The sequence below is a fragment of the Lissotriton helveticus genome, chromosome 11, assembly GCF_964261635.1.
Source record: "Lissotriton helveticus chromosome 11, aLisHel1.1, whole genome shotgun sequence".
Lineage (NCBI taxonomy): Eukaryota > Metazoa > Chordata > Amphibia > Caudata > Salamandridae > Lissotriton > Lissotriton helveticus.
The window spans coordinates 358,244,454-358,258,628 of record NC_136072.1 but is presented as its reverse complement, the minus strand read 5'-3'; the positions used below and the strand labels follow the sequence as shown (position 1 = coordinate 358,258,628).

Sequence of the window (14,175 nt, the reverse complement as noted above, 5' to 3'; positions counted from 1 at the left end):
TTAGATGGAAATTTTACTCGCATAAAATCATTGAAATTCCCACGTTATAGTTAGTTGGACTCACTATAACTTGCGCGTGCAATGCACTGCTGATGACATCACATATTACATCACTCATGACATGGTCAGTGACATCACTCATGACATCACTGATGACACCATCCTTGTGACAGAGTGACAGACCTCCTTTCACAGTAATGTAACCCTTGAAACACATATTCAAAAATAGAAACTAAAATTTTCAAAAAAAATGGAGATACCCATACCAGTTACAACAACCAATTCAATAAATCCACCATCTATATACACATCCAATCATTCACCAACAGTTCTATATAGTCACTCATACATATACTCACTCATCATATGTAGTGATACACCTATACATCCTCTTACACACTGACAGTCATCCAAAAGATACTCTCACACATACTCACACATGCAAATAAACTATTGAACATCCATTTATTTGCATATACAGCTATACACACACTACCACTTTACTTCTAAGGAAACTTACATATACTTACTCTCTTAAACAATCACTTAAAGAAACACATACTAATTTAAACAGGAACTCTTACAATCCCTCACTCTCATATATACTCACCTATATACAACAATATTCACGTATACTAGATTAAAACATATGTAGTTACTGATAAAGACACTAGTGAGACAGTCATCCACTCACTAACACACACATATACACACTCAACCACCCATACAGTCCTGCACATATGCTGTCTTCAAAACACATACAAAGAGAGAGTCAGTCATTCATGCATCTATGTGCTAAGTAATACCCCCAAACCATACAAACACTCATACTGATACTAAGAAAAACATCTAATAACCCATATACATACACATGTAGCTACTCACCAACCCATGCAGCCACTTATACACAAAGTGAAACACTAATACATATATTTAAATATTTAAACATTACTCTCTAATATATGTATTCACTAAGATACACTTAATAAACCAGTTAACCAATCCATTTTTTTTAAAACATCCATGTAAACACTTATTTAAACATTTATTCTTCCATCAACTTTTACATATACATATATAACACATATTCATTTTTTAAGAAGACACACATTCACTGGATGGTGTCATCAGTGATGTCATGAGTGATGTCACTGACCATGTCATGAGTGATGTAATATGTGACGTCATTAGCAGTGCATTGCACGCGCAAGTTATAGTGAGTCCAACTAACTATAACGTGGGAATTTCAATGGTTTTATGCGAGTAAAATTTCCAGCTAACTATAACTGGTGTGAAACCTATGGTTTTTTCAGTGAATATATATATATATATATATATATGAGTCAAATGCAATCGTGGTATTAGACAATAATCCGAGATGTCCATGAACTTTCCCTTATCCACATGCATTTATGATGTATGTTTTCCGTTTCTCCAGTCAATTAATTTTGAGTTAATTAGGTATGCGTGATATAGACTTGTATTATTGCACTAGCACTTTAGAAATTGAAAGTACCAGTTATAAATAAGGGCACTTGCCGCCATGTACAACCACAAAAACCGAAAAATTGCCAATTACAATTTGCACTTGCACTTTGCGAAATGTTAAAGATGTACAATTGTATTTTATAAACGCGTTAATTGGCGTGTATTTTAACTTTACAAAAATATGTATATAATATTTCCAATTTAAATATCCGTTTAATAGAAATGATTGAATGGAGTTTAATGTAGGTTTAATGAAAGAATTGGCATCTTAAATGGTTTATGGTGTACATAGATACATGAATGCTGGTATACATAACATGTTCCAAAATGGCCTCCATTTTCGACATAGCGAAACCCAATACATAATCCTGTGTCCTTTGTCGCTTCCTACTACCACTGTGTTGTGTATTTTAACCATGAAAAAATGGTGGTGAAACATCGTGAACAAGGGAGCTTGACTCCCGAAACGCGTTGATGTTAAACTTGTCATTAAAATAAACTGAGTATGTTTTCCTACCTTGGAGTGCCGGATGATTTCCTGTTGTCTTCCCATGGGTAATCTTATATTCAATATCAAGCGACGTGGTGGATCGTCGCTGGACCGGCACCACCAGCGCTTAGGAAGCACGCCAGCGTGAACCGCCGAACCTTGGAAGCAAACGGAGACAGGCGTGACCCCCGTAATCACCCGCAACTGCAAACCCAGAATTCAAGGAGTGAGCGGGATCGCTGCTGATTGCCAGGAGTACGGAGGTCGGAGGATCGCGGAGTTTTGGTGAGTCAGCGCGGCTCCGCCTCTCCTAACTAAACGCGGGTCACTGCACACGGGAAACGGGAGCTAGAGTGTTATATTGTGTGGCACATTGGGAATTGTGCGCAACTACTCCGCATTGGGTGACAAAGTGGACTTAATGTTACATACTCGGTAGGATAGTACCAGGCGAAATATGAGTGACGAGGAGTGTGCAGCGAGGGAACTTGAAGCCCTGAAGCTATTTGAAGATACAGCGCAGCCTGTACTGAAGGAAAGAGGGGCGGCTGCCCCAACTGGCAATACAGACTTGAATCAACAGTTACAAAACTATGAAAAACTTAAGAAGAGGGAAATCTCACGTTGGTGGGAGGTGGCATCCCTGCGTAAATATCTGCAAGTAGAACGTGTCCCACGAGGACTCAGAATCATGATCACCCCCTCCTATGAAAACCCGGATATTGAGATGCTTGGAGAATGGGCAGAAAACAGTGCAGTCAGCTCCACCAATATGATACGTATTCTTCTGAAATACGCAGAAAAAGAAAATTTGGAAGTGGTGGAAAAAATAAAAGAATTGAATGAGATCTTTGATAAACATGAAGATAAGGTGCGAATTGGCAAATTCAAAACAGATCTGAAAGGAAAGCTGGAAAAGTATGAAAAGCGCATAAAGGATAGAAAAGCCACAAAATTTACAAGAGTTGCATAGATTATGAATCAGGGCGAATCTATACCTTTGCGAAGAAATTCGACTTGGCAAGGCGCCAAAAAATTCATAGTGGCCAAATAGACCAGCAGACCGCAACGCACAGCGAAGTGAGTTCAGACACTGGTTCAGAGCAAGAATCGGATGAACCAAGTAGGAAAGGATCCAGAGATGTAAGACTGGCTGTCACAGAGGAATTCCGTTTTATGTTAATGGAACAACAGTCCGACCATCGCATGGGCAAAGGAAGGGGCTGGGGAAGAGGACGAAGAAAAGGAGACAAAGAAGAGGAGGTGAGGGATACAGGAGGAGCGCAAGGCTGGCAAACAAAAAGATCATTGCGCTCGAACACAAAGAAATAACTGAGAGATTTGATAATGATGCAACAATTATTAACATAAGTTCTGTGAAGTTAACAGAAGATGAAGAAACGATATTGAAATTAGGACTTTCTTACTGTACCAACAATGATTATAATTATCCTACCAGCAGGATGGACCTTTATCGTTACATCAGGAAACTTAAGTTATCAAAGTTGCATTCAGGACAGAATAAGAACTATAATCCTCAAGTGGAAGAATCGACTGACACTCCTACGAATAATACTATCTTCTTAAACGTCAATGATATACTGGCCCTTTATGACATGATAACCTTGTTAGATGACACTAATCATATTGAAAAGGGAGGTGGGAATTGGAATAGAATCTGGTTTGGTTCAGAGCAATCGCACACCTTTCAGAGCGCCTTCCAGATTTCTGCCGCAAACCATAAGAGACAACTTGGATTTGTTTGGGGAAAATGTGACCAGGGATCTTAAAGATCTATATTTGGTAGAAAATCATAGAAAACAGAAAATAGATCCAAAGAAAGCTTTGTTCCACAAGACAGTGAAGAAACTGCAGGATGAAGATGGACTCCTAATAAAGCCATCGGATAAAGGGGGTAATATTATACTGTGGGGTAGGGAACAGTATAAAAAAGAGGCTCTGAGCCAACTGCAGGATTGCAGTTGCTATAGCAGGATCAGTCCCAAAGAATATGATAAGGTAATGGTAGATTTCTTTGGAAGATTAGATACCTGGAGAAACGATGGGCTTCTTAGCTGGGATGAGCATAAATTTATCAAAAGAGAAAAACCAATAGTCCCAGTATTCTACATGCTCCCCAAGATACATAAAAATCCCACTAGTCCACCAGGGAGACCCATTATTTCATCCTGTGGCAGTCTATTTGAAAATGCTTCGCATTACATAGATTATTTCTTCAATCCAATAGTTAGATCACTCCCATTTTAAATCAAAGATTCAACTGATTTTTTCAAATGTATTTTTGACATTTGCTGGGATGCTGAAACCATGGTCCTGCTGACGTTAGATAATTCTACTCTATATACTAGCATAAGGCATGTAGATGGATTGAGAGCAAGCAAGTATTACCTGAACAGGAGACCAGCCCGGTTTGCCTCACAAAATTCCATGATTCTAGAACTCATGGAGTGGTGCCTCACTAAAAATTTCTTTCTTTTTGGCGATGATTTCTATCTGCAGGAACGGGGAACTGTGACGGGCACCTGTTTCGCCTCCAGTTATGCCAACTTACATCTCGGCTGGTGGGAGGAACGGGTGCTCAGGGGTGGTCCCCTGGTCCAGTGGACTGAACATGTCTTGCTGTGGGTCAGGTTTATCGATGATGTCTTCGTGCTGTGGCAGGGCACGGAGACAGACATTGGATTGTTCATCGGTGACCTTAATCAAAACTCTTTAAATTTAGAGTTTGTAGGCCATCACAGTAAGATAACGATTAATTTTTTAGATATCCAAATCAGACCCATCGAAGGTAGATTAGAAACAACTGTCTTTTGTAAAGCTACTGCTAGAAATTCAGTTCTCCATGCGGAAAGCGCTCATCCAGTAGCACTGATAAGAAGTATTCCTTTTGGAGAGTACTATTGAGCGAGGAGAACATGTAGTAGCGAGGAGGAGTTTGAAAACAATAAAAAAGAGATGACTCAAAGATTCCCCCAAAGGGGATACAAGTTGGGTATTTTGAAAGGGGCATCTACTAAAGCGAAAAAACTGGTAAGGCAAAAGATACTATTTGAACCTTCTAGAACCAAAAAACAACAGGAACAGAACAAACACTTGAAAGATCAGGATAACTCTAGATGTATAACCAACTTTAATATAAAACATAAGGAAATTAGATCCATCCTGAGGAAGCACTGGTATCTTATAAAAAATGATTCAGTGTTGGGCCCTAAAGGTGAAAAGAAATCCTGAGACCACATATAGAAAATCCAAATCACTTAAAGACCTGATTGTGAGAAGTGAATTCATTAAAAAAAGAAGGGTATCACCAACTGGCTGAAACAAAAACCTGGTTTTAAAAAATGTACAAAATGCAAGGCGTGTCAACATGGCATGAATCGCACTGATTTTAGATTTTTTTTTTAACAAAACCGTAACTATCAGGAACTTTATAACCTGTACAATTAAATTTTGTTGTATATCTGTTAAAATGTCCTTGCCCCAAGATATACATAGGTAGCACCACTCTACCTGTCCATCAACGAATCCTGCAACACAGGCGTGCGATTATCAACCAGGACAGGGCGTATCCCATTGCGCTGCATTTTGAATCTCACCATCAAAGTAACTCTGTAAACCTACAATATACATGCATAGCAGAGGTCCCAAAGAAAAAGAGAGGGGAGACAGGGAAAGAGAACTTCGTAACTTAGAGACATATTTTATTCTAGAATTCAATTGTATGGAACCGCCTGGGCTTAATGTAGATGAAGACCTCTACACATGCCTGTCCTGACTGTAAAGATTAAGAAGCTTCTAATATGTAAATCTGCACTGGGAACTATGAATTGATTGTGTTTTTAAACGTTTTTTTATTCTATAGTGGTAGTTTGGTTTGTAAATTGCGACAACAGGAGTGGTATTACGAAGACTGCAATTAATACAACTCGCAATATAGGAACAATCATGCATTTGCACTTTTTTGATTTTACTGGAATGAAACGGTTTTAATGAAATGGATTTTAGGGAAAAAGGTATACATTGTACATATGCATTTGCACTTTATTTTATAATCTAATACTGTATTGAATTTGCTACATAATGAAAGGAGTGAAATGTTTACATTGAGAGACCATCATTGTTTACATAATGAGTGGTACTTAGATTACCAATGCACTTGCACTTTACTTTTCAAAGAGAGTACTGTTCTGAAACCGGGTTTACATTGATAAGAGTGAATTGTTTACATTAAGAAAGTATTATTGTTTACATGCACTTGCACTTTTCTAAATTAGAGTACTGTGTTGAAACCCGGTTTACATTGATAAGAGTGAATTGTTTACATTAAGAAATTATTATTGTTTACATAAGCACTAGCACTTCAAATGAGTCAAATGCAATCGTGGTAATAGACAATAATCCGAGATGTCCATGAACTCTCCCTTATCCACATGCATTTATGATGTATGTTTTCCGTTTCTCCAGTCAATTAATTTTGAGTTAATTAGGTATGCGTGATATAGACTTGTATTATTGCACTAGCACTTTAGAAATTGAAAGTACCAGTTATAAAAAGGGGCACTTGCTGCCATGTACAACCACAAAAACCGAAAAATTGCCAATTACAATTTGCACTTGCACTTTGCGAAATGTTAAAGATGTACAATTGTATTTTATAAACACGTTAATTGGCGTGTATTTTATCTTTACAAAAATATGTATATAATATTTCCAATATAAATATCCGTTTAATAGAAATGATTGAATGGAGTCTAATGTAGGTTTATTGAAAGAATTGGCATCTTAAATGGTTTGTGATGTACATAGATACGTGATTGCTGCTATACATAACATGTTCCAAAATGGCCCCCATTTTCGACATAGCGAAACCCAATACATAATCCTGTGTCCTTTGTTGCTACCTGCTACCATTGTGTTGTGTATTTTAACCATGAAAAAATGGTGGTGAAACATCGTGAACAAGGGAGCTTGAGTCCCGAAACGTGTTGATGTTAAACTTGTCATTAAAATAAACTGAGTACGTTTTCCTACCTTGGAATGCTGGATGATTTCCTGTTGTCTTGACGTGGGTAATCTTATATTCAATATATATATATATATATATATATATATATATATATATATATATATATATATATATATATATATATATTTTTTTTTTTTTTTTCACTGGAAAAAGCATAGGTTTCAGGGACGTTATAGTTAGTAATTAGCATTTTTTTTTAAAACCTTAGAAATTCACTGAAAACCCCTAGGTTTCAGGAAGATTATAGTTAGTTGGACATTTCTCTCCTACAAAACCAGAGAAATTCGGCGGTTATAGTTAGTTGAGCTAACTATAACTCATGCTCCTGCAATGCACTGCTGCTGATGTCACAAAAAACATCACTCATGACATGGTAAGTGACATCACTGATGACATCACTGATGACATCTCAAATGTAATCACTGATGACATCATCCGGATAATATCTGATGCACCTCCTCACACCCTAAGAGAACCTATCATATACCCACTATAAAATGCAGACTACCATTCTCAAAACCATAGACACACCAATACCAGTTAGTACATACCTACTCACTGATTCATAGGTCTACACAAATCCACTCACTCACCGATAAAGTCACTCATACATGCACACACTCATCACACACTCATCAATTCAGCCTCTGATATATGCACTCATACACCCATACAGACACTCACATACTGTCACTCACCCATAGAGTTCCTGACACACCTAGTCAGTCACCCAAAGAATCAAGAACACTGCCTTTTACTCACTTATACCATTATACACATTATTTATACAGATACTAACACATACTTACTCTCTTCTACAATCACTGACACAAGCACACACACATGCATACATCCACTCTCACAATTACTCACTCTCACATATAGTTAGTTATATACTCCAACACTCAGATATACTGTCTTTCACATATGTAGTTACTCACACATATACCACTGAGATATCAATTCACTGACTGACACAGCCATAGGCACACTCACTCACCCATACAGTCCCTCGCAGACACACTCATGAACCCAAATTCCTACTAAATCACCCCACCCACCCACACAGACACTGAGGCACCCATACAGGTACACAGACTACCAATCATTAACCCATATATACACTCATGTAGCTACTCCCCAACCCATGCAGCCACTTACACACTAACTGACAGACTGATACAGACATTCACACAGATTAGTCATTCATCCATGCATTCACTGTCGGAAGGAGACTGAAAGTATGGTGCAGAGCAGGAATATCGACGGAGAAATATCGTCTGACATAAATATCCCTGCAGAAATATCGATTTGAAGAAATATCGAAAACAAAAATATAGTTTGACCAGAATATCGACTGACAGGTAAGTAATATCGATAACAATAATATAGTTGTAATAAATATAGTTTACAAAAATATAGTTTACAAAAATATCGATTTTTTAATAATGTTATGTATTTTAGTGTTTTTAATGAGAATTGTTTGTCATTTTATTATATGTTGTAGAATTTTATTAGTTATTAATGTATGTTATGTTGAATTTTGTGTTATTAGTTCCGTAGCGGGTTGTGGGTTTATAGGGGAATAGGGTGGGAAGTAATTTAAATATATAAAATTAATTGATTAATTAATGTGTTAATTTATTAATAATTGTTTAATAATTATTTGTTAATTAATTTCAATTAGTCAATTATTAATTAATGATGTTAATTAATTATGTTAATTATGTTAATTGTTTAATTACTTTTAGGTGTGTGTATTGGAGTTTATATGTGTAAATGGTGTAAAGTAATTAAATTGTTATTGATTAATTATTAAATACTTTATACATTAATTACCATTAATTAATGAGTAAATATTAATTGTAAATTGTAAATGTGTAATTAATTTTAGGTTTGTGTTGTGGTGTTTATAAGTGTATATGGTGTGAAAGCTGTCAATTAAATAATTAATAAATTAATTTAAAAAATACTTTTCATTAATTAATTAGTAAATATTAAATGTTATTGTGTAATTATTTTTAGGTGTGTGTGGTGGATATTATAGTGTTAATTATTGTGTAATTATATATTTTTTTATTATCTTTGTTAATAATAATATATATAAATGTATATATTCATTATGTTTATATTGGAAATAAAATTTAATAAAAAATTAGATAGTTTTTAAAAAAATTGTTTTGGGTTCCAGCGCTTTCCCTACTGTTGTACCCTGTGGAGTGGGAATAGTCATTTTCACCCTTACGCTATCCAACGCTTTCCCTACTGTTGCACTCTCTGGAGTGGGAATAGTAATTTTTACCCCTACGCTATCCAACGCTTTCCCTACTGTTGCACTCACTGGAGTGGGAATAGTAATTTTTACCCCTACGCTATCCAACGCTTTCCCTACTGTTGCACCCTTTGGAGTGGGAATAGTAATGTTTACCCCTACGCTATCCAATGCTTTCCCTACTGTTGCACCCTTTGGAGTGGGAATAGAAATTTTTACCCCTACGCTATCCAACGCTTTCCCTACTGTTGCACTCACTGGAGTTGGAATAGTAATTTTTACCCCTACGCTATCCAACGCTTTCCCTACTGTTGCACCCTCTGGTGTGGGAATAGTAATTTTTACCTCTACGCTATCCAGCGTTTTCCCTACTGTTGCACCCTTTGGAGTGGGAATAGTAATTTTTTACCCCGACGCTATCCAACGCTTTCCCTACTGTTGCACCATCTGGAGTGGGAATAGTAATTTTTACCCCTACGCTATCCAGCGCTTTTCCTACTGTTGCAACCTTTGGAGTGGGAATAGTAATTTGTACCCCTTCGCTATCAAATGTTTTAATTACTAATGTTTTAATTTTGTTATTAAATGTATGTATTATTATTTTTAAATATTTTTGTGTTAATTAAATATAGAAAATTGTATTTGATTCAAAATGTTTTATATATGTTTTTATTTTATATTTATATAATTAATAAAGTTTATTAATTAAATAAAGATTATAATAAAATGTATTTAAGAAAATAAATGTATATGTACACATTTATTAAGTTTATATTGATTAAATTAAGTTTATTTGTTATAAATAGTTAAAATATAAATGTAACGTAATTTATTTTGTTAATAATATTAATATTATTTAATTATTTAAATTAAGTTATAGTATTTTTTAAAGTCGATATTTTTTACATCTATATTTTTTACATCTATATTTTTGAGTCGATATTATTGTACTTACCTGTTTAAGTATAGGGAGTCGATATTTTTGTAATCGATATTTTTACATCTATATTTTTGTAAACTATATTTTTGTAATCGATATTTAAACATGGAACCGAAAGTATAGCCCCACAAGGAACCCACATACTAGATATTGAAATGCAGCCCCCTGCACTCAGGAGATGTTCGAAGTCTGCGACCGCTAAATTCGGCATCACAGTCTCTTTCCCACAGGACAGAGGAGGCGAGTCCAAGCCAGAGAGCCAATCAGCTGACCAAACGGGATAAGAAAAGGAGGAGCCGAAAGAGGAATGTAAAAAGATATATATCCCAATGTACGTGCTACAATTGTTTAGAGAGTGTTAGCAGACAAGGCAAGGGAATACAGTGAAGTATGGGAGGTTATAAACACAAATTGCAATAAAACAGACTCCATATCATTGATTTGGTTACCCTTTATAAAAATCAACACTTTTTTTATTGCTTATACTAAATGTACTAACAGTGGACTTTTCCATCTGCAGATTATACTGAATGTCCAGCAGTGGCAGTGTTTCACAGCAGAGTTTTTCTGAATTGCAGAGACTGAAGAAAAAAAAGAAAAAGGAAGTCTTCTGGCATACTGCATCATGTTACCAATTTATGTGGTAAGTAAAACTCCCAATCATTCTTTTAGTCATTAAAAAGATGTTAATAGCATCGAAATGTCCTCACTACTTTATAGTGGGAGCCCGTGCCTGAATATAATTTCTGTCAAGATGGAAGTAATATGGATCAGATTATGTTGGTCATGATAGTTAATAAAAGACTGACTGACTCAAACTCTCCCAAAACCTGCTTTAGATCCTGGTGCTAGCAATTGTTCCATTTGAGGAAATTGATGCCTTTGAGGCTGAAATGCACCATCTCACTTATGAAAAATAGAGTTACATTCTCACAGAATGAAGCTCATCTAACCTCTTCTCCTGCACTCTGTATGTTGGTCGCTGATACTCAAGATGGATTATTGTTAAGGATAATCTGTCTTTGTACCAGGAGGCAGAGGAGGAGACCGGAAGGCGGAACTCGGAGGAGCTAGTGAATGCCGGAGAGGAAGAAGGTGAGGCGAGGAGACCATCAGGGACTGAAGCGATGACGAAGACATCGGAGAGTGGTCCGAGGAGTGGTGGAGTCCTCCCGGGAGGAGCGGAAACGCCACCGCAACTCTGGCGAGTTGTGGCCCGGACGGTGAGTGAACCGTACACAGGCCTTAGCGGCGGTCCTTGGGGAGGGGTTGGGAATACGAGTGAGCAGGGTGGGATCACAGTATAAGGACACCCCAGAAATCACAAGTGAGTGATCTGTGTCTACAACAAACAGGGTGCGAGTGTAGACAATCCCCTACAGTATTTATTTTTATTATTCTATCCCTTTCCCTTCTGTTTGTTGTGGCCTTACCCAGGCCATGGTGCTTTCTTGGTGCTAACGAAAAGGGGAGAAGAGACCGCAAAAAAGGTGACCAAGTCTAGTGACGGGGCATGAAACCAGTTACACTTTTCCCACATACCACAGAGCGTTTTTTTAAATCTCACTCACGGTTTTGTGACAGTATTTTACCCTTCAAGAGAAATCCATTATAAAACTCACTGTCCACTTTTTTTTTTTTTTTAGCTTCCTGGGAGAAGACCAGCCAAATAATCTATCAACCCCCAAGTGAGAAGAACCTGGGAAAGACATTTAACGATTGACGCCCCTACCTGGAATTCGTTGAATGTTTCTTTTTGTTTCCTGAAGAACTCAAATAAATCTCAACCATTGATAAACATATTAAGCCTTCTAGCTTCCATTTCCGCCCATCCCTCCCACATTCACTAAGACACATTTAATCGTTCACTTATACAGGCAGTCATGCACCCACTAAATCATTGGCAGTGCACCCTGCTCCCTTCCTTTGTTTTAGGATATGGTACACCAATAGGAATTAAACCAGCTGATAAATTGAGAGAGGAATGGTTATTTTGCAGTTAACGGGAATAATAGAAACTATGAATAGCATCATTTCCAACTTCTCATTAGCCAAGTCCTACCAGTTAAGCAACAGTGAAGTTGAGACTCTTATGCTCAAACTTCGGTTCATACTAATGTGCAAGTCTAAATAAAGTCCTAATTTCTTTCTTCTTGCCATCTCATCTTTTCGTTGGGCATCCTGTCTACCCTGCAACTCATATCATTACCAAGATAAATGTATCCTACTCCTTGTTAGGCAACAGAGTGGCTCTCGTGTCAGACAACATCTTCCTTTACCTTCATGATGTCAGCTGCTACGCAACAGAGTGGCCCTCTAGAAAGAAAGCATCTTGCTTTAGCTTTATGATGTCAGGCTGCTAGGCAACAGAATGGCACGTCATGTCAGACAACTTCTTGCTTTATCTTTGTGATGCCAGAGACCCCTGGACCAATTGTCCTTGTGGAAGCTGACCACACAGGAGGATGAGATTTCAGACGTTATGCAGTAGCTTACTATCTGCATTCATGACTGCTAGCCACGTAGGAGGGGGAATGGTAAAGGATTCTGAACCAGTCAAAGCACTGTGTCCTTTTCAAAAGTGGGATTGAGGTACAAAGACAGATTATCCTTAACAATAATCCATCTTGAGTATCAGCGACCAACATACAGAGTGCAGGAGAAGAGGTTAGATGAGCTTCATTCTGTGAGAATGTAACACTATTTTTCATAAGTGAGATGGTGCATTTCAGCCTCAAAGGCATCAATTTCCTCGAATGGAACATTGCTAGCACCAGGATCTAAAGCAGGTTTTGGGAGAGTTTGAGTCAGTCAGTCTTTTATTAACTATCATGACCAACATAATCTGATCCATATTACTTCCATCTTGACAGAAATTATATTCAGGCACGGGCTCCCACTATAAAGTAGTGAGGACATTTCGATGCTATTAACATCTTTTTAATGACTAAAAGAATGATTGGGAGTTTTACTTACCACATAAATTGGTAACATGATGCAGTATGCCAGAAGACTTCCTTTTTCTTTTTTTTCTTCAGTCTCTGCAATTCAGAGAAACTCTGCTGTGAAACACTGCCACTGCTGGACATTCAGTATAATCTGCAGATGGAAAAGTCCACTGTTAGTACATTTAGTATAAGCAATAAAAAAAAGTGTTGATTTTTATAAAGGGTAACCAAATCAATGATATGGAGTCTGTTTTATTGTGAAAATAAACAGCTCAATAAAAAAATTAAATCTCAATTTGTGTTTATAACCTCCCATACTTCACTGTATTCCCTTGCCTTGTCTGCGCACACTCTCTAAACAATTGTAGCACGTACATTGGGATATATATCTTTTTGACAGCCAAGTGGCAGTGCACCCTTCTCCCTTCCTTTGTTTTAAGATATGGTACACCAATAGCAATTAAACCAGCTGATAAATTGAGAGAGGAAGGGTTATTTTACAGTTAACGGGAATAATAGAAACTATGAATAGCATCATTTCCAACTTCTCATTAGCCAAGTCCTACCAGTTCAGCAACAGTGAAGTTGAGACTCTTATGCTCAAACTTCGGTTCATACTAATGTGCAAGTCTAAATAAAGTCCTAATTTCTTTCTTCTTGCCATCTCATCTTTTCGTTGGGCATCCTGACTACCCTGCAACTCATATCATTACCAAGATAAATGTATCCTACTCCTTGTTAGGCAACAGAGTGGCTCTCGTGTCAGACAACATCTTCCTTTACCTTCATGATGTCAGCTGCTACGCAACAGAGTGGCCCTCTAGAAAGAAAGCATCTTGCTTTAGCTTTATGATGTCAGACTGCTAGGCAACAGGATGGCACATCATGTCAGACAACTTCTTGCTTTATCTTTGTGATGCCAGAGACCCCTGGACCAATTGTCCTTGTGGAAGCTGACCACACAGGAGGATGAGATTTCAGACGTTATGC

The 14,175-nt window shown here is 37.2% G+C and overlaps 1 long non-coding RNA gene across 1 annotated transcript in view; it reads left to right on the top strand.

Moving 5' to 3' along the window:
• LOC144792959 (uncharacterized) overlaps nt 1-14,175 on the top strand; it is a 171,359-nt gene that overhangs the window by 29,903 nt on the left and 127,281 nt on the right. The gene's annotated exons all lie outside the window — the stretch shown is intronic.